Here is a 27,783-nt window from a genome sequence, read left to right on the forward strand (position 1 = left end):
GCCTTCAGAATGGGAGAAAATAATAGCAAATGAAGCAACTGACAAAGAATTAATCTCAAAAATATACAAGCAACTCCTGCAGCTCAATTGCAGAAAAATAAATGACCCAATTAAAAAATGAGCCAAAAGAACTAAACAGACATTTCTCCAAAGAAGACATACAGATGGCTAACAAACACATGAAAAGATGCTCAACATCACTCATTATCAGAGAAATGCAAATCAAAACCACTATGAGGTACCATCTCACGCCAGTCAGAATGGCTGCGATCCAAAGTCTACAAGCAATAAATGCTGGCGAGGGTGTGGAGAAAAGGGAACCCTCTTACACTGTTGGTGGGAATGCAAACTAGTACAGCCACTATGGAGAACAGTGTGGAGAGTCCTTAAAAAACTGGAAATAGAACTGCCATATGACCCAGCAAACCCATTTCTGGGCATACACCCTGAGGAAACCAGAATTGAAAGAGACACGTGTACCCCAATGTTTATCACAGCACTGTTTATAATAGCCAGGACATGGAAGCAACCTAGATGTCCATCAGCAGATGAATGGATAAGAAAGCTGTGGTACATATACACAATGGAGTATTACTCAGCCATTAAAAAGAATACATTTCAATCAGTTCTAAGGAGGTGGATGAAACTGGAGCCTATTATACAGAGTGAAGTAAGCCAGAAAGAAAAACACCAATACAGTATACTAATACATATATATGGAATTTAGAAAGATGATAACAATAACCCTGTATGCAAGACAGCAAAAGACACAGATGTATACAACAGTCTTTTGGACTCTGTGAGAGAGGACAAGGGTGGGATGATTTGGGAGAATGGCATTGAAACATGTATATTATCATATGTGAAATGAATCACCAGTCCAGGTTCGATGCATGATACAGGATCCTCAGGGCTGGTGCACTGGGACGACCCAGAGGGATGGGATGGGGAGGGAGGTGGGAGGGGCGTTCAGGATGGGGAGCACATGTACACCCGTGCTGGATTCATGTCAATGTATAGCAAAACCAATACAATATTGTAAAGTAATTTGCCTCCAATTAAAATAAGTAAATTTATATTAAATAAATAAATAAGAAGATGTGTCCTGATCAAAAGAGGTTTAAGGAATGTATCAACCAAATAACAATTTGTAAATCTTGCTTAAATTCTATTTTAAAAAACCAACAGTTTCTAAAAATCAACACTTTAAAAAGTTTCTATCTTTAGGAGATAAAAAAATAAAATAAAATAAAATCTCTTACTGTAAAGCAGTCCCTGTTGGTTAAGAAGATGCTGTTGTCTTTAGCGGCCACTATACAATGTGATATGGGCTTCCCTGGTGGCTCAGTTGGTAAAGAATCTGCCTGTAATGTAACAGACCCAGGTTCAATCCCTGGGTCAGGAAGATCCCCTGGAGAAGGGAATGGCTACCAAGGCAGTATTCTTGTCTGGAGAATTCCACGGACAGAGGAACCTGGTGGGCTGCAGTCCATGGGGTCACAAAGAGTTGGACATGACTGATAGACTTTTACTTTTACTACTTCACCATGTGATGCAGGGACAGGCTTTACTGGCAGACGAAGGATGCACCCAGCCACCTTCTAGAATAAGGCCTGAGCATTGCTCTTCCTTCTTGGGGGAGCCAAGCTTCCCAACCTTACTGTTGGAAAAGCCACTTGAACCTCAGGTCCTACTGATGACAGGCCAGCAGTATCATCTCACGAGCACAAAGAGAGCACTATTTCATTGACTTCACGTTATGCGTGGCCTTGGAGAGGGACTGAAAAAGAAGGATTCAGTGATTTACAAAACATCCATTGCTAAATGTGGAGTCAGATGAAGTCTGGACTGCATAGCTCCAGCTCCTTTGCGACGCTCCTTCCTGCTGGAAAGCAGTTGTGTTACAGCTGCAGAACTAGTAAAGACAACCAGCCACCTGTAAATACAACCAACTGGTTGCCCTGAAACAATCTGTCCCTTTATACAGCACTTAGGGGAAACAACACCTAATAAACAACACCTAGTAAGGAAGAGGAACATATACTACAGTAAAAGGAAAAATCCCACTCACAGCCATGGTTATGACAGTGCTTATAAAATTAGATGTACTAATTTATTAGGGTAGACAGTGTACCCAAATGACTGTATGATTGCATTTTTATTAATTTTTATCCATAGGACTGTTACATAGGAGTTAATCTTCCCAACTTTGAGCTTGGCAGGAAGATCTGTCTGTTTCTCCTCCTGCTTACTTCCCAGACACACATCCCACTCAGGGGCACAAAGCACTGAAGAGAAATGTTTATCCAAATGGAGTTGGAAACGTCAGGGGCTCCAAGTGGACCCTGGGGCTCTGAGAAGGCCCCTTCTTTTAATGGCTTCTGCTGTATAGGCCCAGGGGAGGATGGAAAGAATCACAGAGTAGGGGATGGAGACAAGATCTTTTTTTAAGAAAAGAGAAAGGCTTGTGATTATTTAGACAGAATAGGTTGTCTGAGGCAGTATAGTCAAAGCTATGGTCTTTCCAGTAATCATGTACAGATGTGAGTGTCGGACCATAAAGAAGGCTTAGCACCAAAGAACTGATGCTTTCAAACTGCGGTGCTGGAGAAGACTTGAGAGTCCCTTGGATGGTAAGGAGATCAAACCAGTCAATCCTGAAGGAAATCGACCCTGAAAATTCACTGGAAGGATTGATGATGAAGCTGAAGCTCAAATACTTTGGCCACCTGATGTGAAGAACTGACTTATTGGAAAAGATTCTGATGCTGGGAAAAACTGACGGTAGGAGGAAAAGGGGGTGACAGAGGATGAGATGGTTGGATGGCATCACCAACTCAATGGACAAGAGTTTGAACAAGCTGCAGGAGATAGTGAAGGACAGGGAAGCCTGGCGTGCTGCAGCCCATGGGGTCGCAAAGAGTCGGACATGACTTAGCGACTGAACAGCAACAAAAAAAGGAAGAGCAGAACAGGGAGAGCTGTGGCCACAGGGAAATGAAAGTAATCAACAACAGGCTTTAACAAAATAGACTGTAAGTAAGGTTCCTACCATCAAGTCATTCTTGTCCCAACAAGCTGGGAAACCCTGAGGTGAAGTGTCTATGATTTGTTCACTGGAGCACAGAGGTGATACAGATTATTTCTGATGATAAAAAGTGCTTTCTAGAGAGTGAAGGACAAGCAAACTAGAACATGAAAGGAGTATCTACACAATAGTCATGTAAATTATTATATGACACCTAGGGCAAAATTAAACCAGCACGGCAGGCAGAGAAATGAGTGCCAATACTAAGATCCACTGTCAAAATGCAGGGATTCTTATTTACCGAATGGCCAACCTGCTTCCATATTAAGGTATTATACCTGCACACCTTCCCAGGTGACTCAGTGGTAAAGAATCTGCCTGCAGTGTGGGGAACCTGGGTTTGATTTGGGTTGGGAAGATCCCCTGGAGAAGGGAATGGCAACCCACTCCAGTATCCTTGCCTCGAGAATCCCATGAACAGAGGAGCCTGGCGGGCTGCTGTCCATAGGGTCACAAAGAGTCAGACACGACTTAGTGACTAAACACATTCACTTTTCAGGCTTTTTAAGCTAGGGCAGATCAATAACTTTCTGTCTTTGCATCTGCACCTTCTTCTTGTAAGTCCTGCCACAACTCCTGCCAGACAGAATGCTCTCAACCACTTCTGGTTTGGTGCCCCCAGAGTAGAATGGGTTTTTGTTCAAATAAACTCTTAACATTCTTCATATGCCTCAGTTTACCTCTGAATAGTTCATTCAAGTCAGAGAGGAGCCCAGACCATGTCTCCCCTGTGACGAGGACAAAACCTGTTGGCGGTGGTGGTGGATGGACACAAAAACAGAATCCGTAGCCAGGGCACTTTTCATCGGTTTCCTCCTAACTTCCCATCTTGATGAAAAATGTGAAATTTCTCTGCATGCTTCTGACAGTCACCTTTCCCCCTCCACAGTGATCAGTAAGGGGGTCTGCAGATGCTTCCAGCTGAGACAGGAGGAGAAGACACCCAGCGAGAGGAAAGGTGCGGGGAGGCGGTGTGGACATACAGCTGGAGTCAGACAAGACTGGGACTATTTCCTTAGCCACACTGATGAAGGGTTTCTACCAGGTCCTTAGTGAGGAGCAACTGGAACCTGATATCAAAACCCACTGTATGTCCTTCCTAGTTTATTGTATATAATTAAGTACCACCAACTGTGCAGGCTTTGCATTCCAGGGCATGGGATCAGTCATTCTCAACAATCCTTTTGTTGACTTCCTTAAGTCCCAGCTAAGAAGCCCTTGAGGGCTTCCCTGAACTGGGAGGAACTGATCACCATGGTAGAACTCTAGTGCCCAGGAATGCCCCGCTATTCCCCCCTCCACCTCACCCCCATCATCTCTGCCCAGTGTGCTTCATGGCACAGGCACAGGGGAGCATCAGACAACAGACACACCAGGCGCATGCCTTGCCTCCAACTGCAGAAGAGGCCAGTGCGCGGCCATGTGAATAGGAATGCATATTTCTATCACCATACTATGCAAAGTCGCTAGGCCTTCCTGTTAAATCCCCCTCTTAGCTCCCCTTCTGAGCCTGGACCTTGTCTAGTGTGTGGGCCCTGCTCTACCAAGGACCCAAGGGGATTGGGAGGGTGGTCTTCCAAATACCTCAGGCCTAGGCTGCTGTTTCGAACCACTTGGCTCATGTAAAGCTTTGCTAGAATTGGAGGTGTTTCAAAGGCAATGAAGAGCATATGAGAACAAATGATCTAATACAGAGAGTGAATTCCTGGAGACTTAGTCACTGAGCAAGGAAGCAAAACAGACCTTGAGTGATGGTACACCTTGAGGACCTTGAAAAGACATCGTCTGAGGGACCATAATTTATCCTATAATTTATCCATAATTTATCCTATTTATTCTATCTTGGGAACACTATAAGCAATATTTGTCAAATATAGATTTTACAGATTCTTAATATTTAGGGAACAAAAAGTTCCCTTTAAACCCCTTTATCAAATGTGTACATTTTCACATGCTTGCACACAGGTTATACCATGTTGCAAATATGGCCTACAATTGTGACAAAGTCATTCAATGAACAAGCAACATGAACACTATGACCTAGCCCCACAAAAATGTGCACAGACATCCATTTGGACACACTTTCAAGAGGTCCATGGGCTTCAGTTGCTACTCACAGACATGGGGCTAGAACTAGTGATGCTTGACCTCTCAGGGAATGTATAAGGATGGTATAGTCCTTTCCCACAAGAACAGATCAGTGTTGGTAAGTTGTCGGTCATACAGACACACTTCTATCCCCCGTGGAATAGGATGGAGGGGCAATTCCATTGACGAAAATCCTCTCTCACCTTTCCTCCCTGTTGATTCTCTTGATTGTGCAGCCCAAGCAATATTTACTTGCAAGTCCCTGATCCCAATAACTAACTCAACACAACAACATACGAATCACAAGTGTAGACCACAGTTGTCTATGGAGCCACTTAAGTAGCATCATCAAGACAACCCAATGCAGAGAGATAGCAAAGGACAGAATCATCCAGAAGAGAGGAGGAGGCTGGACGTGGATACAAGAGGAGTTGGGGAAAGTTCACCTGTTGTTGAAAATCAGCAAGTACATCACTGACAGTGGAGGGCCAGATGTCCTGTTAAGAAATGTCCTACTTAAACAGTCTCAAAAAGTTGGCAGCTGTCCTTGTGGGAACCAACAGCAGGAGCAGCAGCTGTAATGAATGAATCAGAAGTGTCCTTTCTACACATCTGACTTCATCATGATCATGTCTCCCCTCTGCTCAAGTTCTTCTAGTAGTTTCTCACCTCACTGAGATGAAGAGCCCACAAGGCCCATCTTCTCTCCAAACCTTCCCTCCCTGACCTCAGCTACTCTGCGGCTCACTCCCGCTCCAGCCACACTGCGCCTTGAACATACCAGACAGATGGGCCCAGGGCCTTTGCATTTTCTGTTTCCTCTGCCTAGGACTCTGTCCCTTAGGTAAGCCGCAGCTCTCTCTCTCTCTTCCTCTCTTACTTTTTACAGGTCTTTACTCAACCATCACCTTGTTAGAGAGGTTTTTCCTGATTAACCTTTTGAAAATTGCAACTCCCCATCTCCCTTCCTTATTTTATTTTTCTCTAGAACACTTCTCACCATTTAACACACTATCTGATTTACTGATGTGAGAGTTAGACCGTAAAGAAGGCCGAGCACTGAAGAATTGATGCCTTCAAACTGTGGTGCTGGAGAAGACTCTTAAGAGTTCCTTGGACAGCAAGGAGATCAAACCAGTCAATCCTAAAGGAAACCAAACCTGAAGATTCACTGGAAGGACTGATACTGAAGCTGAAACTCCAATACTTTGGCCACCTGATGTGAAGAGCTGACTCATTGGAAAAGACCCTGATGCTGGGAAAGATTGAGGGCAGGAGGAGAAGGGGACGACAGAGGATGAGATGGTTGGATGGCATCATTGACTCAATGGACATGAGTTTGAGCAAGCTCAGGGAGACAGGGAAGAACAGGGAAGCCTGGCGTGCTGCAGTCCATGGGGTTGCAAAGAGTCGGATATCACTGAACGACTGAACAACTGAACAACAATCTGATTTACTTATCTTTTGCACGCCCCCGCCCCCCAACAAGAATGTAAGTTTCATGTAGACAGAGATTTTGTGAGCTGTACTCTCTACTGTATGGCTAGAATATGACCAGCGCAGTGGATACCAAGCGGGGTTGTTGAGATTAAATAAAAGAACATAAAATACCTGAAAAGCACAGAGCATATAATAAGAATTATGTAAATATTTGCTATTATTTTATTTTTGTTTTAAACTCCATATAACCTAATAAGTAGTTTGTATTATAATATGCATTTTTAAATTTTTTATTAAATTTTTTAAAGTCTTTATTGAATTTGTTATAATATTGCTTCTGTTGTTTATGTTCTAGTTTTTTGGCTTTGAGGCATATGGGATCTTAGCTCCCTGAGCAGGGATTGAACCTGCATCCCCTGGATTGGAAGGTGAAGCCTTAACCACTGGACCACCAGGGAAGTCCCTATAATATCCATTTTACAGAAATAAAAAGTTGAGGCTCAGTGTAACCTTGAGGTCATACGCTAGTGGTTGGCAGAACCAGGATTCAAACCCATCTGACTCTTATGTTTTCTGCACTCACTTCCCTTGTTCTGCTTTGGAAGTCCTGGGACAGAAGAAAGGGCAGAAATCCATTCATTCTGGAATAAGCTCCAAGCCCAAGAAAGCTCCAGCCCAAGTGGGTGGGGATTAGGGGACCAGGTCTGCAGAATTCAGAAACATTTCTACTGCGTGGATCTGAAATGGCGTGTGGCATTCTGTTTACTTCCTAACTTGACCAAAAAATGTAGCAGAGCCTGCCAATTAAAAAATGTTTTCATGACCCCAGAAAATCCGACTATTGGAGACATTTACTTTAAACAGTCATTCCACCATAACAGGAAAGAGAGGCAGAGTAGAGGAGTTTATTATAACAGCTGCTTTCATACCCAAAACAAGGTTCGGCTGTTTTTGGCAGGTTGTACTGGAGTGGAGTTGGCAAGAGCAGACAGACTGCGTGAGTTTCCTTTCAAAAGATCATTTTGCTTCCTTAGAAAAACTCACGACTGGACTATCTAGCATGAACTACAGATGTGTGTTCCTTCTCTGCTCCTCTGTCTGCCGGGGCTTCTACCCCACCTGGGCCTAAACGGGGCATGAACTTCCAAATGCAGAGAGGGTGTGGGCTTTGAAGCTGCAAACACCTCCAGCTGCTTAACTCTGAAACTCGGTGTCCCTGTCCAGAGGGCTATTACTAGGATTAGTGTGAGGCAAATGCAGCTCCGAGCACATTGCCAAGTACACAGGCAGCTATTATGATGATGCAGTTATTAGCATGACTTTATTATTTTTTAAATAAATTTATTTAACAATAAAAAAGCAACTATCCTCCAATTATTAATGGGAGGATAATAGATTTAAAATATTGTGTTGGCTTCTGCCATACAGCAACACAAATCAGTCATAGGTATACATATATCCCTTCCTCTTGAACCTCCCTCCCACATCCCACCCTTTCCCACCCCTCTAGGTTGTTACAGAGCACTGGTTTGAGTTCTCTGAGTCACACAACAAATCCCCACTGGCTATCTATTTTATATTCAGTGGTGTATATGTGTCCATGCTACTCTCTCCACTTGCCCCACAGTCTGCTTCTCCCTGCCAATACTGCCCATGTCCATAGTCTGTTCTCTATGTCTCTGTCTTCACTGCTGCCCTGCAAATAGGCTCATCTGTACCATCTTTCTAGATTCCATATATATCCGTTAATATACGATATTTGTATTTCTCTTTGTGACTTACTTCACTCTGTATAAGGGGCTCTAGGTTCACCCACCTCATTACAACTAACTCAAGTGCACTCTTTTTTTATGGCTGAGTAATATTCCATTGTATATATGTACCACAGCATCTTTATCCATTTATCTGTTGGTGGACATCTAGGTTGCTGCCGTGTCCTATGTATTGTAAATAGTGCTGCAAAGAATGTTGGGGTACATGTCTTTTTCAGTTTTGGTTTCCTCAGGGTATATGCTAGTAGTGGGATTGTTGGTGGGAATGTAAATTGATACAGCAACTATGGAAGACAGTATGGAGATTCCTTAAAAAACTAGGAATAAAATTAGCATGACTTTAAGTGTCTACAGTCTTGAGTCCTGATTTCTTCTGAGGACACTCCTGGGGTATTCCTTTTATGAAACCTACACAATGTGAAATGCAACTCCTTTCCTGGGGGCTTTTTAAAAACACTATATATATATATTTTTTGTTGTTGTTTGTTTGTTTGTTTCACTAGGTCTTAGTTGTGGGATCTTTAGTTGAAGCATGCAGGATCTAGTTCCCTCACCAGGTGTTGAACCCTGACCCCCTGCGCTGGGAGAATGGAGTCTTAGCCACTGGGCCACGAGGGAAGTTCCCTACTAGGGGCTCTTTAAAAAGTGACTTAGCTGCACCCCTTTCCTTTCAAAACTGCAAAGCGGACAAGAAGTGGAATGAAGAGAGAGGCCAGGTTCCCCCTATAAGAGTCACTGCTCTTAGGGTCCAAGACGGGAGGAAAGGGAAGGGAGAGAAGGGGACTGGATGGCGGCCTGCAGGGCAGGGCTGCACTGGGGTTGATGCTGGAACTCTGACAGAAAGCCAAGGGCCCCTGGCTCCTAGGACCAGGGCCTTGCCAGGCTGTGCCTCTCGCAACACGAGAGCAGAGTAAACGACTGCAACCGTCCCAACATTAATGGCTTCCAGATGGCCAGGGAGCAAATAGCACAGGGCATGCTTGGCACATGTGAGTCCACGGGTCTGATGCTCATCACTCAGGCCAGTGACCCAAACTCAGAAAGAACCCACGTGACTCAGAATCAGACCTGCATGCAGCACGCACAGAGGCGGGACCGACAGCGCGTGCTGGAGAATCCCAGGTAAGGGACACACACCCCATATCCTGCAGGGTCTCCAAGGGCACAGAAGCTGCCTCCCTCCGGCCATGCCTGCTTGGCGGCGTTTGAGTCTGAGACCCTCAGACAGCACAGACCTCGGGGCATGAAGGAAATGGGCCTCCCGCGGCATCTAGGAGCTTAGGGCTGGGCTGTGCTGGGCTTGGGACCCATGCTCCAGGCGGGAAATCCTTGGCCATCGCTGGCAGCTTTGAAGACCTAGTTTTGATTTCAAAAGCCTTTAATCCTCTGTCTATTCAGAGCCTGAATTTGGAGCACTTGCCTTCCAAAAAAAAGAGAGGGAAGCCTGTAAACAGCACAAGGGGCGTGGATTCCAAGGGGCACAACTGGCAGAGTGGGGGTGGGGAAGGTGGGTGAGTGGGTGGGACCTGTACTCCCTCTCCTCTGAGAGGGCCAAGGTTAAATTCAGATGTTAAAACATCCTGCAGGGCCCCAGTTTGAGCTCCCTGAGTCACAGCAAATTCGCATTGGCTCTGTATTTTACATATGCTTCCATGCAACTTTTTGTAACAACCAAGAGGGGTGGGATGGGGTGGGAGGTGGGAAGGAGGTTCAAGAGGGAGATGACATATATATATCTAGGGCTTCCCTGGTGACTCAGACAGGAAAGAATCCACCTGCAATGAAGGAGACCTGGGTTCGACCCCTGGGTTGGGAAGATTCCCTGGAGGAGGTCATGGCAACCCACTCCAGTACTCCTGCCTGGAAAATCCCCATGGACAGAGGAGCCTGGCCGGCTGCAGTCCATGGGGTCACAAAGAGTCAGATACGACTGAACTACTAAGCACAGCACACGGCTGATTCATGTTGATGTATGGCAGAAGCCAACACAGTATTGTAAAGCAATTATCCTTTAACTAAAAATAAACCAAAAAAAAAAAAAAAATCCCACAGCCCAAGTACCAGCTCAATTAAAGGAGAAGCTGTGATCATGCATGTCTGCAGCCTGGACCCCACATCCAGGGGTGATATTCCAAATATTTAATAAATGTCCTGGCACGAGCACTCATCAACAGGCAGGGATACCCCCATGGCTCTCCTGGCTGAGTGTCTGCCCATCCTGAAGAGACGTTTAAAAAACAGCATAGCAATTACTCGTGGGTGGAGCATCTCAGCACAGCCAACACACTTTCCACTGTTGACTCGCAGTTCTCCCTGCCTGGTGCTTTACCTGGAGGGTGACCGGCTCCACGGTAGCCTGGTCACACAGGAGATGGGCTGTACGCCCCAGTCGTGAATTAAAATAGGAAGAAGAGGGTGGGATGATTTGAGAGAGTAGCATTGAAACATACATGACCCCATATATAAGAGAGATAAGCCAGTGGGAGTTTGATGTACGAAGATCTGTCACAACCTGGAGGGATAGGGTGAGCTGGGAAGGGAAGTTCAAGATGGAGGGGACACATGTACACCTATGGCCAATTCAGACTGATGTATGGCAAAAACCATCACAATATTGTAAAGTAATTATCCTCCAATTAAAATAAAAAATTTAAAAATAAAATAATAAAACAAAACTGTTATGAAAGCAGATGGGCGGAGGGCTGTTTTAAGCTGCTCCTCTGTTGACTCTTGAGAGTCCCTTGGACTGCAAGGAGATCCAACCAGTCCATCCTAAAGGAGATCAGTCCTGAGTGTTCATTGGAAGGACTGATGTTGAAGCTGAAACTCCAATACTCTGGCTACCTGATGTGAAGAGCCGACTCATTTGAAAAGACCCTGATGTTGAGAAAGATTGAGGGCAGGAGGAGAAGGGGATGACAGAGGATGAAATGGTTGGATAGCATCACCGACTCAATGGACATGAGTTTGGGTAAACTCCAGGAGTTGATGAAGGACAAGGAGGCCTGGCATGCTGTGGTCCATGGGGTAGCAAAGAGCTGGACATGACTGAGCAACTGAACTGAAATCTGTTTAAAGAAAATAATCATAAGGACAAGTCCCAGGGCTCAGAGAATATTCTCCCATCCCTGTGAAACTGGGTAAAAATCCCAATCGCATCATTTTGTGAACCAAAAGCCTTGAAGTGACTGCCGCAGACCCTTGGGCTGGCTGAGCAGCACCGGGTCCTGCAGGGTATGACTGATGGGGGAGAGAGAATGAGGGCATTAAGTTCCCCACCTCCAGGAGCTGACACTGAGGTCCGGCAACTAGCATCTGTCAGATATGACTGGCTCCCACAATATTGCAGTCTGCACCGCTCTCCATGAGCCACTCTATGAGTGCCAGCGGATGTGTCAAGAGAACGCAATTTGTCTTGTCCTTTTTAAAAAAAAAAAATTATTTAACTGGAGGCTAATTACTTTACAATATTGTAGTGGTTTTTGCCAAACATTGACATGAATCAGCCACGGGCACACATGTGCCCCCATCCACAACCCCCCTTCCATGTCCCTCCCCATCCCATCCCCCAGGGTCATCCCAATGCACCAGCCCTGAGCACCCTGTCTCATGCATTGAACCTGGACTGGCAACCTGCTTCGCATATGATAATATACACGTTTCAACTCTAACTTCTCAAATCATCCCACCCTCGCCTTCTCCCACAGAGTCCAAAAGTCTGTTCTTTACATCTGTGTCTCTTTTGCTGTCTCGCATATAGGGTCATTGTTACCATCTTTCTAAATTCCATATATATGCGTTAGTATACTGTATTGGTGTTTTTCTTTCTGACTTACTTCACTCTGTATAATAGGCTCCAGTTTTATCTACCTCATTAGAACTGATTCAAATGCACTCTTTTTAATAGCTGAGTAATACTCCATTGTGTATATGTACCACAGCTCTCTTATCCATCCATTCATCCATGTCCTAGATGCTAATGGACATCTAGGTTGCTTCCATGTCCTGGCTATTATAAACAGTGCTGTGATAAACATTGGGGTACACCTGTCTCTTTCAATTTTGGTTTCCTCGGTGTGTATGCCCAGCAGTGGGATTGCTGGGTCATATGGCAGTTCTATTTCCAGTTTTTTAAGAAATCTCCACACTGTTCTCCATAGTGGCTGAACTAGTTTGCATTCCCACCAACAGTGTAAGAGGGTTGTCTTTTCTCCACACCCTCTCCAGCATTTATTGTTTGTAGACTTTTTGATAGCAGCCATTCTGACTGGCATGAGATGGTACCTCATTGTGGTTTTGATTTGTATTTCTCTGATAACGAGTGATGTTGAGCATCTTTTCATGTTTTTGTTTTGTCTTGTCCTTTTTAAAAAAAGTTATTTATTTACTTTTGGCTGCGCTGGGTCTTTGATGCGGCACTCAGGCCTTCTCTAGCTGTAGTGAGTAAGGGCGAATCTAGCTGCGGTATGTGGACTTCTCACGGCGGTGGCTTTTCTTGTTGCAGAGCACGGGCTCAGTAGTTGTGGTCCACGGGCTTAATTGCTCCAAGGCACGTGGGATCTTCTTCCTGGACCAGGGATCAAAACTGTGTCCCCTGCATTGGCAGGCAGATTCTTAACTACTGGATCACTCAGGGAAGTCCTGTCTTGTCTTTTCTATACCCCTCCAGACACCATGTGTTTCTTCTCGGTTGATTCTCCCTTTTCCTTTCCACTCCCAGACTGTCAGTCTCTCCATTCTCATCCTTCTCTCCCCTCTGCACCCCTCCCCTCACCCACTCTCCTCTGCGGTCCTGTTCATTCTGAGCTACTGTGCTTCATCCTTCCTGTTCTTTCTTCCCACCAGCGCCCACGAGAACCTTACACTTAAACTGTCAGTAAGCGCCCTGCACACTCTTGGGTGAGTACTGAGCAGGAACCTTGTAGGATGGTTCCAACAACTCCCTCGGTTGGGGAGACAAGGGCTGGATGACTTGTTCAACCCCCTCATCACAATACTAGATTTTCCTTAGGAGAAAAAGCTGCAACAAGCAGAAGGGCTCGCTTCTTCCTGACCAGGTTCATGCAACCTACAAACTTCACAAAAACGAAGGAAACAGCGAAGGAAAAAAAAGCAGGGGTTGGGGGGGAGCAAAAAGGAAAGAAAGAAAAGGAACAAAGAGCAGAAGAGAAAGACCCAATTTGAGAGCGATCACAACTCACTGAGGTCAAAGTTCAAACTACTAAAACTGTTTCTAATGTTCCGCTAAGCAGCGGCCTCTCAGTTCCTCTGACAAGTGATTGAGGAGGAGTGGTCTGCTCTCGAGGGGGCTCATGAATCTCCACGCGCGATGGTCCACACAGAGGGGAAGGTGGCGAAGCAGAGGTCAGACAGACGAGGGCGAGGTCATCCATCAACCCCGACGTGCAAGCGTGCCTGGGACAGCGGGTGGGACGCGAGCCATCTGGCAGCTTCCCTTCTGAGAGCAGATTCAGAAAGCACACAAACCACAAAGGAGAAGAAGCTGTACTTCCGGAGGAAAAGCAGAGATATCTCCCCAACGCTGAGGTAAGAGCTTTGTTTTATTTTTACTTTTCCAGTGATGAAGAAAAAAATCCTACTTCCCTCTGATTTGGGATTATTTTTAGCCTACATGCCTCAGCTTTGATGCCCCACAAGCCACGCCGTGTCTTTTCCCCAGCCTGAAACTTTTCAGAAGCTTCCCACTGCCTAGAGTGTAAGACAAACAGGATGGCATGGCACCCAAGGCTTTCCAGGTGGGACCCCCCCCATCCACCTCTCTGTCTTGTCTTCTTCCTGCACTCTCGGCTCAGACATCAGAGTACTTGCATCTCCCAGATCTCATATACTGTGGCACGCTCCTGTGATACACATGCTTCCCTCTGCCTGGAACGCCTTTCCCAGTTTGCTTGCCTACCCACATTGTACTCTCCCTCTGTGCGGGCATGTGTGCTCAGTCCTGTCCGACTCTTCGCAACCCCATGGACTGTAACACTATAGGCTCCTCTGTCCATGGGACTTCCCAAGCAAGAATACTGGAGTGGGCTGCCATTTCCTCCTCCTGGGGATCTTCCTGACTCAGGGATCAAACCTGCATCTCCTGCATTGGCAGGTGAATTCTTTACCACTGAGCCACCTGGGGAGCCCAAAACTCTAGCTCCTCTGTGAAGCCTGACTTCTAAGGGTTCCCTCTCCTGTACTCTATTGCACTTGAAAGCCACCTTTATTATTTCTCACTGTAATAGAGACAAGAACTGTATCTTTCCATCCTTTTGTCACCAGAGTCTAGCCCACAGGAATTGTCCCAAATGCTGCCAACTGTTCCTGTAGCATTCATGTGGATTCTACATGTATAAACATTTAGTTACACACACAAACACACATGCATACGTAGCCATCATCTGCATCTCTAAGGCTGCATGAACTTTCTGACCAGGGCCCCAGTTGGGCTGGATTGATGGAATGGCATGAGCAGTCTATCAGAAATCAAGTCTGAAACTTGGAAATGCATGGCTTCATGTGCTTGGAAATCTCATATACACAGTCAGCACCTTTCAACTCAGGCAGAGTCTACATGCTTTGCTGAGAGAGGACAGCAGATCAGAGTGAGTGAGAGCAGAGGAATGGAGGTTCAAGGTCTTGTGCAGAGCCTCACAGCTGGACCCCTTTCAGCCTCCTGGGAAAATAGCCCTGATCAGGTCATTCTACTTAAAGAGCCATTTACTATTACCATCCATTTTAATTCCATTTTTAATTAGCCCTTTCCCAAAGAGCCACCCACTGTCAAAATTGCTGGGTAAGCAGTCAAGACTTTTATAAATGTCAAAGCCAGTGGAACCAGCCTCAGAGAAAGGCAGGTAAGTGCAGGAAGGGACCCTTTGCATTCCAAAGCATGTGCAGAAAAGTGCAGAAGTGGGTATTCACATGCAAAGGGATTTTTAAAAACAGTCCATTGTATTGCGACACAATTCTGCCCCAAAATGCTACTCGCGCCACCTGGGAAGCCCCGGAATGCTCCATATGCTGCGCTGTGCTTAGTCACTCAGTAGTGTCTGACCCTTTATGACCCCCATGGACTGAAACCCGCCAGACTCCTCTGTCCATGGAATTCTCCAGGCAAGAATGCTGGAACAGGTTGTCATGCCCTCCTCCAGGGGATCTTCCCAACCGAGGGATCGAAGCCAGGTCTCCAGCACTGCAGGCAGATTTTTTCCCAACTGAGCCACTAGGGAAACCCAAGAATATTGGAGTGGGTAACCTATCCCTTCTCCCCAAGGGGGATCTTCCCCACCCAGGACCAAACCGGGGTCTCCTGCATTGCAGATTCTTTACCAGCTGAGCTACCAGGGAAGCCCAAAATGCTCCATAATGATCCTTAAATGCCAGTAAGTTTGGCATGAAACTGACAGGATGAGAAAGGAGTACCTGCATCTTGAATGTGCTGCAGTTCTGAAGTCTGGTTCTGTGTTCCATTAAAACAGTTCACCTCTCATCAGGAAAATACTTGCTGGATTTACGAATGTCAAGAACTCATTATTGGGCATGTTTAATGAGCATAACAGGTCTGTGATCTTCCAGGGACTTAAAAAAGCTCTTTGCCACTCTGGGGGAAGACAGGAATACAATAATCCACAGTATACTCATACAGAGGTGGAATAGTATTTTTATCACCATAGACAGTATTCCACAGGTTAAAAAGGCAATGCAGATAGCCAGAAGAGAAAATATTATTTCCAGGGCAAAATATATCTTTAAATGATCAAATATCTGCCTTGCAAATCAGCTTGCCTGTTTCAAGTTGGGGACTACTTATATAAATCATTCAGACACACTCAGGGAAAAAAACATCCCTTTTTCTTTCTACTTTTCATGCACAGGGTCAAGAATATAGGATCAATTAGTTTCACAAGCATATGGTCTGACTTACTATCTTATAGAGCAAATTGCTCAAACAGGATGAGTGTCTTCTAAGTGTTCTGCATCTCATCACAGGGGAGTAGGTTTTCCTAACCTAGCAAGTGCACGGCTAGGTTAGAGGATTAAATATTTAAAAAGGAGTTGAAATTAAAGAAAGAGGATTCAGAACGCTTGAAAGGCTGGAACTCCAGAGCGAGGCAACACAATGAAATGCAATAGGAGGTAGGGCCTTCCTTACTTCTGCATTATGGTGTGGTAGAAAGGGCATGACTCTCATTTTTATCCTGACACCCCACTGATCAGGTACCTCTGAGTCCCATTTTCCTCATCTGTATAATGGGCACATCACAGGATTATTGTATAGGTTAAATAAGACCATACATTGCCGGTGAATACAATGAATGTGGCACATATTAGGTCAACGTATTGCAGCTTCCGTATAGTCAAATATATACAGTCCATATAGTCAAGGTTACGGTCTTTCCAGTAGTCATGTACAGATGTGAGAGTTGGACAATAAAGAGGGCAGAGTGCTGAAGAATTGATGCTTTCGAACTGGAGAAGACTCTTGAGAGTTCCTTGGACAGCAAGGAGATCCAACCAGTCCATCCTAAAGGAAATCAGCCCTGAATATTCATTGGAAGGACTGATGCTGAAGCTGAAGCTCCAATACTTTGGCTACTCAATGTGAAGAGCTGACTCACTGGAAAAGCCCCTGATGCTGGGAAAGATTGAAGGCAGGAGGAGAAGAGGGTGACAGAGGATGAGATGGTTGGATGGCATCACTGACTTGATGGACATGAGTTTGAGCAAACGCCAGGAGACAGTGGAGGGCAGGGAAGCCTGGCGTGCTGCAGTCCATGGGGTCGCAAAGAGTCGGACACAACTTGGCAACGGAACAAAAACACTGCAGTTTCCTCTTTTTCTCTCCTTTTAAAATGCAATTCGTTTTTGGAGGTGTCTGCAGAGAGCACGCTTTTTGGTCTGTGGCTCCAAGCTGCACGTTTTATAAGACAGTCCCCACGTGGGAAGTCTGTGGTTCTTCCAGTACTGCTTCTAGACTCACAGGAAAGTCTGGCTAATTCTGGAGTCCAGGATCGGGCAGCTCGATGCTATTGCACACATAAGCCACATCCTCCCCACCTAGCCTTTATCAGTATTAAAGGTGAATTTTTAATTGAAAAAAAAAGCACAATTGCCAAAATATCAGATGGGGGTAATGGCTTAGAAATAAAAAGAGCTTGGGATTTAAGTGTGTAGCAAATTCACCATGCACCAAATGATGCTGCTCAAGTGTCATACGCGGTGTGATGGAGGTGGGGGAGGGGAGTGATCTCTCAGGATGGAGACGTACATCCTCCTGCATCCCGTGTCCCCAGATGTCTTGTGATGACATCCCAGAGAGTGAAATTAAATTATTTGCCAGAAACATGACAAATAAAACACAAAACATGAGCTCAGCAAGCTCACTGCAAAACTTAAGTCATTATCATACTGGTTTTGTATCAATGTACAAAACTTCAAGATGAAAAATCTAAAACTCAAGAAACAAGTATGAGTTTCAGCTTATTGGAGAGACCCACCCATTCAACAACAGGCTACAGCCTCTTCTTGACCCTCACCACTCTCCCGCCTTCTCATCCTTTCTCTGCACTCAGCCTGGGCAGCCAGCAATGCCTCTGGTTGGCACAGACTCCAGAGCAGTGGTTCTCAATCTCGGCTACATTTGGGATTTTCCCAGAAGTTTATACTAATCTTGGGGCTCAGGGAAAACCCCAGGTCAATGAAGTCAGCATCTCCAAATTCAGGGTGGGGAGACAGGCGTTGTCCAGGTGATTGCTACATGCAGCCAAGGTTGACAACAGCCGCTCCAGAAGGCCAGTCCCATTCCAACCTGGTACCAGTTTGGGGCCGCAAACCTATACTTCTCCAGTGGCTCAGACGGTAAAGACTGCCTGCAGTGCAAGAGACCCGAGTTCAATCCCTGGGTCAGGAAGATCCCCTGGAGAAGGGAATGGCTGCCCACTCCATTCTCTTGCCTGGAGAATTCCATGGATAGAGGAGCCAGTTGGGCTACTGCCCATGGGGTCATAAAGATTCAGAGATGTCTGAGCGACTAACACTTTCACTTTCACCACCTCTGGGCCACAAACCTGAGGAAGGTTGCTGAGTTAGGAGCCTGTTTAGACAGGAGAGGCCAGAATGGTAAAGAGTCTAACCTCTGACAGAAGGACAACCTGCTAAGAACACCAAGTCGGGTGCTTAAAATACCCAAGGTTCTGTCAGGTATAAGAGGAAATGATTCCGTTCTGTTTTCTCTGCATTGTGTCAAAGGGTATGAACTAGAGAGAGAGAAATGGATTTCAGCTTAAACTCCAAAGAACTTTTGTGTAAGAAGAACACTGCAAAGACTACCTAACAACCTGTCCCTGCACAGGTGAGAGCTCAGACTATGGTGAAGCCCACTGGCAGGGATTCTACAAAAATCAGGCATGGGTTGGGGGTTAGGACAGTGACCCTTCAGGTCTGCCATAACACTGTGATCCCAGCTGTCTTTGACTCTAAGGGCTCAATGGCTAATGTCAGACCAAACCACCAACTTTTGCAAAGTGAAGGGGAAAATATTAACACAAGCGAATGAATCCATTATAAACCTTGCAAGCATGCATGCTAAGTTGCTTCAGTCATGTCCTACTCTTTAGACTGTAGCCTGCCAGGCTCCTCTGTCCATCGGGGTCTCCAGGCAAGAATACTGGAGTGGGATGCCATGCCCTCCTCCAGGGGATCATACGGACCCCAGAATTGAACCCTCATCTCTTATGTCTCCTGCATTGGCAGGTGGATTCTTTTCCACTAGCGCCACCCATGAAGCTCATTATAAAACTTACCAAATGGATAAACATGAGCGGACTGGGACTTAGGAATAAACCCCAGAAGACTGAAATGCCCAGGAGTCCCTTCCACAATACCACACAGTTCATTCCAACAGTGGGAAATAGAGCAGTAAGAGGCAGCTGAATGGCCACGCTGTGGCAGCCCTCTGGGGGAGCTATCTGCTGATTTAAGAAGATGGACACTCAAGAGGAGACCCCTGCTGTTTATATGGTTGTCCAAGTTAATTATCCCTATATTTTCAGATGAAATGAATGGTAATCTGTTTATCTAGGTCAAATATTTAGAGCTGTCTTTGTCCCTTGACGGTTGTACAAAAATACATAGTGTTGTGCTTTCCGGCATTATAAGGAAAGATCAGGTTAAAAAAATAGTAGCCGCTTCTTTATAGGCTCAACACAGTAAGCCCTTATTTCTGAAGTACTCTAATTAGATCCAACTCTAAACAAGTGGTTTAAAAAGGGATTTAAAAAAAGACAAAAGAAATTCTGAATGCCTGCCATATTTTTGTCTTGAGTTTATACATATGTTTCCCCATAGAGATAATGAAATTCTGGCCTCTGGTCTCTGCAACCATTCCTAAGAGTAGTAACTACCTCTGCACAAGAGAAAAAATGCACAGAGCTATTGCAGATGGCTAATCAAGTGCTGTTTGGTTACCAGAACAAAGAGGGGAATCGAAGTAAAGGAAGAAACTTTATACATCACAACATTGCTGCTGCTGCTAAGTTGCATCAGTCGTGTGGGACTCTGTGTGACCCCATAGCCGGCAGCCCACCAGGCTCCTCTGTCCCTGGGATTCTCCAGGCAAGAATACTGGAGTGGGTTGCCATTTCCTTCTCCAATATCACAATATACATGTGATACATAATATACACAATATGCACGTTCAATCATGTCTAACTCCTTGCGACCCCATGGACTGAAGCCCACCAGGCTCCTCTGTCCCTGGGATTTTCCAGATAAGAATATTGGAGTGGGTTGCCATTTCCTTCTCCAATATCACAATATACATGTGATACATAATATACACAATATGCATGCTCAATCATGTCTAACTCCTTGCGACCCCACAGACTGAAGCCCACCAGGCTCCTCTGTCCATGGGATTTTCCAGATAAGAATATTGGAGTGGGTTGCCATGCCTTCCTCCAGGGGATTTTCCTGACCCAGGGATCAAACCAGCATTTCCTGCATCTCCTGCATTGGCAGGCAGATTCTTTATTGTTGAACCACCTGGGAAGCATGGGAGGATGTGATTTTTCTCTGCAGAATAAATAAAAATCTTTGGAAGAGTAAGGTGGTGCTGAGCGGCATTTACCAGGTGTTCGTTAGTTTGATCTTATTTTGGAACACATCCGTCAGCGTGAATTGTGGATTGATAGAGCTGGTGGGTCTGTGGGGGGGGGCGGGGGGGGAGCTCACTGAGGAGAAAGGATTATCAGGGAATCTGCTGTGGGGGTGGGGGTGGGAAAAGAGAATGCCAGGCTCTGGTTTGGCCTTTGAAGGATGGGGCTTTAGGGAACTACAGAATCACTGATCAAAGTTACAAATTTCCCTTAGCCCGTGTTCCTTTGAGTCACTTGTACTAACAAGATCCAATGTCTGTAACATTATTGAGAACTAACTATGCAAGGCATCTGTCAAGCACAGGCCTTCAGCAGTGACTGGAAGACATAGCTGCTGTCTGGGAATCCCAGAGTAATATGCTGTACAACCTCTACACTCAACCAGCAGCATCAGCATCACCCAAAGCTTGTTAGAGGCAGAACCGTGGGCTTCTCCCTAGACCTACTGAGTCAGAATTTGCACAGAACAAGATACTTAGGTGAGTCTTGTGCTCATGAAAGTTGGAGAAGCACTTCAATAAGAAGACTTTGGGTTTCTCTCCTTTAAATTATTTTTAATGACTTTATGTTTTAGATAAATTTTAAGTTCACAGTGAAATTGAAGAGAAGGGACAGAGATTTTCCACGTACTTCCACATACACCCCTCTACATGCACAGTCTTCCCCACTCTCAACAACCCCCACCAGTTGTACATTGGTTACAACTGATGAACCTGCATTGACAGGTCATCACCCAAAGTCTGTAGTTCACATTTGAGTTCATTCTTGGGACTGTACATTATGTGGGTTTGGACAAATGTATAATGACCCATGGGGCTTCCCTGATGGCTCAGCAGTAAAGAATCTGCCTGCAGTGCAGGAGACATGGGTTCAATCCCTGGGTCAGGAAGATCTCCTGGAGAAGGAACTGGCAACCCACTCCAGCATTTTTGCCTGGAAATTCCATAGAAAGAGGAGCCTGGCAGGCTACGGTCCATGGGGTTGCAAAGAGTCAGACATGACTGAGCATGAGTGTGCAAACATACAAACACACACACACATAATCACCTGTATCATTATTATGGTATCACACAGGGTAGTTTCACTGCTCTAAAAATTTATTTTTCTCTCCCCTCAACCCCTGGTAACCATGGATCTTCTCACTGTCTCCATAGTTTTGCCTTTTCCAGAAAGTCATAGAGTTGGAATCATACAGTACGTAGCCCTTTCTCGATAGCTTCTTTCACTTAGTCATGTGCATTTAAGCTTTTTTCCATGTCTTTTAAGGACTTAACACTTTATTTCTTTATAGTGCTGAAGAATATACCATCATCTGCTGGTACCACAGTTTATTTATTCATTAACCTACTGAAGGACATCTTGGTTGCTTCTAATTTTTGGAAACTATGAATAAAAATGATATAAATACCCACGTATAAGTTTATGAGGAGACATGGTTTTTAACTCATTTGGGTAAATACCAAAGAGTGTGACTGTTGAATCGTATGGTAAGAGTATGTTTAGTTTAATAAGAATAACCTCTTATTTTCAGATGGAAAGCTGAGATTCAGGAAAGTTATGGAACTTACCCAAAGTCACATCATGAATTTATGGCAGCCAGGTCTAGAACCTGTATTTCCTTTTTAAATATTTATTTTGATGTATTTATTTGTCTGTGCTGGATCTTAGTTATGGCACACAGGATCGTTAATCTTCGTTGCAGCATTCAGGCTGTAATTCCCTGACCAGAGATCAAACCTGAGCCTCCCTCACTGAGAGCATGACATCTTAGCCACCAGACCACCAGGGAAGTCTGTAGGACAAGCATTTCTTGATGCTTCATCTGGAAATACAACTGTGGTGGGAGAAGAATGGATATGGGAATGAGGGAGACCTGAATTAGGAAGCTCTGTGCCTCAGTTTCCTCACCTGTGGACACTAAGATGCTTCTATTTCCCTTGTTGTTCAGTCACTAAGTCATATCCAATTCTTTTGGACCCCGTGGACTGCAGTGTGCCAGGCTTCCCTATCCTTCACTATCCCTCAGAGCTGCCTACAATTCAGGAGACCCAGGTTCAATCCTTAGGTTGGGAAGATCCCCTAGAGATGGAAATGGCAACCCACTCCAGTATTCTTGCTTGGAAAATTCCATGGACAGAGGAGCCTGGTGGGCTACAGTCCATGGGGTTGTCAAGAGTTGGACACAACTGAGCAACTATATTTCCCTAGCAGTGTAATGGTGAGGAGTCAGTGAAATAACATAGCTGAACATGCCCCAGGTGCTTAATAAATTTAACTTTCAAAATTGTTTTCTGTTCCTACCAGCACCTTCGAGGGACCCAGTACATTGGGAAGAGACCAGGTGTGTACCTGACTCAGGCTGGGGCTTCTCCACATAGAAAGGAGTTTTCCTGGACAAAGAATGTAGAACTTCGTCTGCTGCAGGGTGGGTGGCACAGAGCTGCCCCTGTTGTTCAAGACTGGTGTCTATGCTTTATATAGCTCCCTGGGTGCCCCAGCCCTGGTTTCTAACAGTGACATGCTCGTTTTTTGGCAGATTAATTGGTAGAGTTGTCTGCACAGCTGCCCTTTACTGCTAATAAACTTGGGTCCCTGGGAGCTGTGGCCTTAATGATTTGTTATTGCTTTTTCCAAGATGGATAAAGTGTGTCCTTCTTTAAGCTGATAATTGTCTTGTATCAGGACACAAAACTGAAGAGCACACTGAGGAACTGATCATGTAGCAGTGATTAGAAGGGGTGCCTTCTGGTCCCATCACTTCATGGGAAATAGATGGGGAAACAGTGTCAGACTTTATTTTGGGGGGCCCCAAAATCACTGCAGATGGTGACTGCAGCCATGAAATTAAAAGACACTTACTCCTTGGAAGAAAAGTTATGACCAACCTAGATAGCATATTCAAAAGCAGAGACATTACTTTGCCAACAAAAGTCTGTCTAGTCAAGGCTATGGTTTTTCCAGTGGTCATGTATGGATGTGAGAGTTGGACTGTGAAGAAGGCTGAGCGCCGAAGAATTGATGCTTTTGAACTGTGGTGTTGGCCTCTTGAGAGTCCCTTGGACTGCAAGGAGATCCAACCAGTCCATTCTGAAGGAAATCAGCCCTGGGTGTTCTTTGGAAGGAATGATGCTGAAGCTGAAACTCCAGTACTTTGGCCACCTCATATGAAGAGTTGACTCACTGGAAAAGACTCTGATGCTGGGAGGGATTGGGGGCAGGAGGAGAAGGGGATGACAGAGGATGAGATGGCTGGATGGCATCACCGACTTGATGGATGTGAGTTTGAGTGAACTCCAGGAGATAGTGATGGACAGGGAGGCCTGGTGTGCTGCGATTCATGGGGTTGCAAAGAGTCGGACACGACTGAGCGACTGAACTGAACTGAACTTCCTAAAAGTATAAAAAAGGAACTGAGGCTCCAGTACCCAATGAAGGAAAGTTACATGGCTTAAAATAGCCTGGAGTTAAAACTCCCCTCCAGGTCCTCCCCACCATTCTATGCAAAATGAAGAACTCTCTCACCCGAAGAAAAAAATGGACATTAAGGTTAATAACGCCCAGCTCCGAAGAAAAAAAAAGGACATTAAGGATGATAACTGGATATTAAGGATGATAACGCCCAGTTCCCAGCAGGTCCAGCCTCTGGCCAATCTCCAGAATTCCTTGCCCCAGCCGTTTAAGAGATAACTACTCCGAACAACCTTGGAGAAGAACAGGCTCCCTTAAGACAGTAGATGTCCACATATATGCCTATATATACTTTCTCTTTTCTTGGGTTAGTGCAGCAGCTCACTAATCTGACTGCTGCCCCTTCTCACCTCATTAAAGGCGATCTGTTCCTGTAAAATGCCAATCTCATTCTCTTTCCGAACCTCGCTTTCTCTAACTCCCTTACCCTACACTCTTCCTTTTTTAAATCCCCTCACCCTCTCTTTCTCACCATGCCCCCAAATCCATGCTTAATGTCAAGAGGCAGAGAAACTTCTGCTTCTAGTCTAAGTCTCATGAGGAAATTCCCACCAGTAAAGCACTGTGATTTCTCTTCTTTAAATGTTTGAAGGCTTCTATACCACAAAGCGGGCTTCCCAGATGCCTCAAAGGTAAAGAATCCGCCTGCCAATGCAGGAGATGCAGGTTCCATCCCTGGGTCAGGAAGATTCCCCAGAGGAGGAAATGGCAACCAACTCCAGTAATTCTTGCCTGGGAAATCCCATGGCCAGAGCAGCCTAGTGCGTTATAGTCTATGGGGTCACAGAAGAATCAGACATGACTTAGTGACTTAATAGCAACAAATGCCATGGAGCAAAGTCTTGGTGATGTTTTCCTATGTCACAATGAAGAACTGATCAATCTCTCATGGCACCATTAATTCTGATACAATCATATATGTATTTTCACAGATCTTAAAAATAAATAATGTGCTCTAGGAAATTTCAGACTCTTTGCTGAAAAGTATTTGCAGAGTTAAGCAAGGTTCAGTTTGATGAGTGTAACCACAGTACAAACCACATGTAATTTTTAAAAGCTTCACTATCTTGTTGGGTTTATCGGTATTTCTCCTTACATGTGACAAAATTAATGTCCTATAAAGCAGAAGTCTGCTGACATTTTATCCTACCAAGAAATAATCAGTTCAGCTAATTATTAGCACTCTCCAACTTCAGGGACCCAGGGAAATCAAAGGAAAATTTAACCCATGGGGAACACAAAGGTCTGCTTTAGCCAAGAGCTTCAGTATCTTCTCCACCAAACATAATGGTTTATCAGATCTGGGCTAGGCAGATGGATGTGAGTTTTGCCTTCTTCCTTCCACTCTACCTTCTAGTCAAGGGACTAATGAACTGTAAAACAGTCTCAACTGGACAGCAGGAGGCATAAGGAACAAAAAAGAACTTGGTAATAAACCATCCACATAATTAGTCCTTGAAACAAAAAGAATCAAGCTTTAAATGGTAAGTTTTAAGGCTGTTAGTAACTCTCAGCTTCCACAATGGTAAGACCCGTAAACTACTTATTATACTATTTTATTATAGTCAAATACCACCTCGTTTTAAATAGAGGCCTTGTAAAATTGAGCTAGATTGATGTCTTAATCAGAGTTATCTGTGTAATCTCTAACTCCATCAGCCTAATTGGATCATCGGCAATGGCTCTTTTGGCCATTAGTCTTAATTAGCATGGCGCCACGGGTACTGCGCATGCGCACATGGCTTCCAAGTGGGTGCACGCATCACCCACCGGCCTCTTTATAGAGAGTCATTCAGAGTTTTTGTATGTCTATGGGTCTCCCCGAATGCCAACCACACATCCAGCGAAGTTCGTAAACCCCAGCCTAAAGACGCTTAAGTCATTTCATTAACTACATGTGGCCACTCAAGTCCGTCGGTCACAGACATGGGCTATTCCTGCCAAGTAATTAATGTGACATTAAAACTGTCTTTTGCCACAAAATCGGACTTCAGGGACACTTGAAGAGGAGTCGACACATCAGCAACTGCCATAACTGTGCCTATAAAATTCTCGCTTACCTTTGCCCCCGCCCCCTTTTTTTTGCCAAAGAACCCTTGGGAAAGCATACACATCCCCTCCCCAAACCAGGGTCAGCTTTGTCTACGTTTTCAATAGGAGTACAAGTTTACCTTTGGAGTGCTCCTGCCCCTCTCTCTGCATTGCCTTTCTTTCTCGTGAGCATCCTTTCCCCCATTTCCATGTGCTTGTTTGCCAGCAACTAAAAATTCCTCACACAGAACCCTCCATCCCAAATCTCCTTGGTTCCAAGAACCTCTTTCTCAGACAGCAAACACTCCCTCCCCAGGACAGTGTGTAAGCCAGGTGTTAGAAGGAAAGTAACCTGATGGCATTATTCACAATTTAGTGGGAACATGAACCAACTCACCACAACTCCCCTAAGGTTGTCACCAACTGAGAAGATGAGCTTACTGTTATCCGTGCATTTACACTGATAGACTTTCAACCAGTATAACTTTGCAAAGGAACTTATTTTAGGGAGAACTAGGAAAGAATGTTTGAAAAGCAAGATCCACTTTGCACAACCCATACACACATAGAACCATGCTACAGAATACAGCCAATTTTTAAAAAATGAGATAGTGCTATGGATACTCAGTGGTAAAGAATCTGCCTGCCAATGCGGGGGACGTGAGTTTGATCCCTGGGTCAGGAAGATCCCCCAGGGAAGGAAATGGCAACCCGCACCAGTATTCTTGCCTGGAAATCCTATGGACAGAGGAGCCTGGCAGGATACAGTCCATAAGCCACTAAACAATAACAACACAGATACTAAAATGAAAATTCTCCAAAATACTGTAACAGTAAACCCACTTTGAGTTTCTTAAACCCAACCACAAGTCACAAATAAAATCATCCCTGGTCTTCCTCCACTAATTCGGAATAATCTTCCCCTCCCCCTTCTTGCTCCTACAGAGAATCACACTTGCTCAGTGCCACCCACAGACTCAAGCCTGAAGAATGGAGCTGGAAACTTGGCACGGTTTTGTACTCCTGAAAAATTGCTAATCCCCAAGTCCAGCCAATGGATGTGGAAATCTCATTCGCGGTCAGAATTACACTCACAGATCAGGCCGCAAATGCAAGTTCGTTTTCTGCCATGATATCCACAAACCTCCTCTACAGCTTTCTGATGAGTGGCTTCTCAGTGAATGGGCCAAGATAAGCTCCCAATAGATTTTTTTCTGTTAACACCAAAAGCACAAATAAAAACAAAACACTAAGTGAACACACTGCCAGACACTTATTTCTTAGACGTCACCTCAACCTACGGCAGTTTCTAGGATCCAGAAGTGCTTTGCCAAGCAAGGGTTCGACCCTGCTCCCAAGCGTGCTCCCAGTCACGCCTGCATTTTCCAAGGGCAGGCCTCAGGTGCTCCCGAAATCTGGGAAGGGAAGCGAGCCCTGCTACCCACACGCTGGTTTGTTTTGGAAGTAGAGATGGCCTGTACCTCCCCCCGCCTCACCCCCACCAGGAGCTATTTTTGAAAAAGCAGCAAAATGAGAAACTTGAATTGGAATTTTTCAAAGTAAAAACCACTCTTTGGGACTCAGATGTTTTCGGAGATATTCCATTAACTATCTCCTAGCACGAAGGATGATTCAGCAAACATGACTCTTTTCTGTGCTTAAAGATTAGAAAGACAATGGAGGCAAGGATTCCTGGGGTGCACACATTGTAATCTCCACGAAGGAAGAAGGCTCTGCT

The 27,783-nt window shown here is 45.1% G+C and overlaps 2 protein-coding genes across 2 annotated transcripts in view; both read right to left on the reverse strand.

Moving 5' to 3' along the window:
* The window catches only part of COLEC12 (collectin subfamily member 12), a 182,716-nt gene that overhangs the window by 52,501 nt on the left and 102,432 nt on the right, over window positions 1-27,783 (reverse strand). The gene's annotated exons all lie outside the window — the stretch shown is intronic.
* Window positions 7,115-27,783, reverse strand: part of ENOSF1 (enolase superfamily member 1) — a 275,679-nt gene continuing 255,010 nt past the window's right edge. Inside the window, exon 17 of the transcript XR_009733264.1 lies at window positions 7,115-7,126. The gene's annotated coding sequence lies outside the window, so the exon portion shown is untranslated. The remainder of the gene's footprint in view (window positions 7,127-27,783) is intronic.

The sequence above is a fragment of the Bos javanicus genome, chromosome 24, assembly GCF_032452875.1.
Source record: "Bos javanicus breed banteng chromosome 24, ARS-OSU_banteng_1.0, whole genome shotgun sequence".
NCBI lineage: Eukaryota > Metazoa > Chordata > Mammalia > Artiodactyla > Bovidae > Bos > Bos javanicus.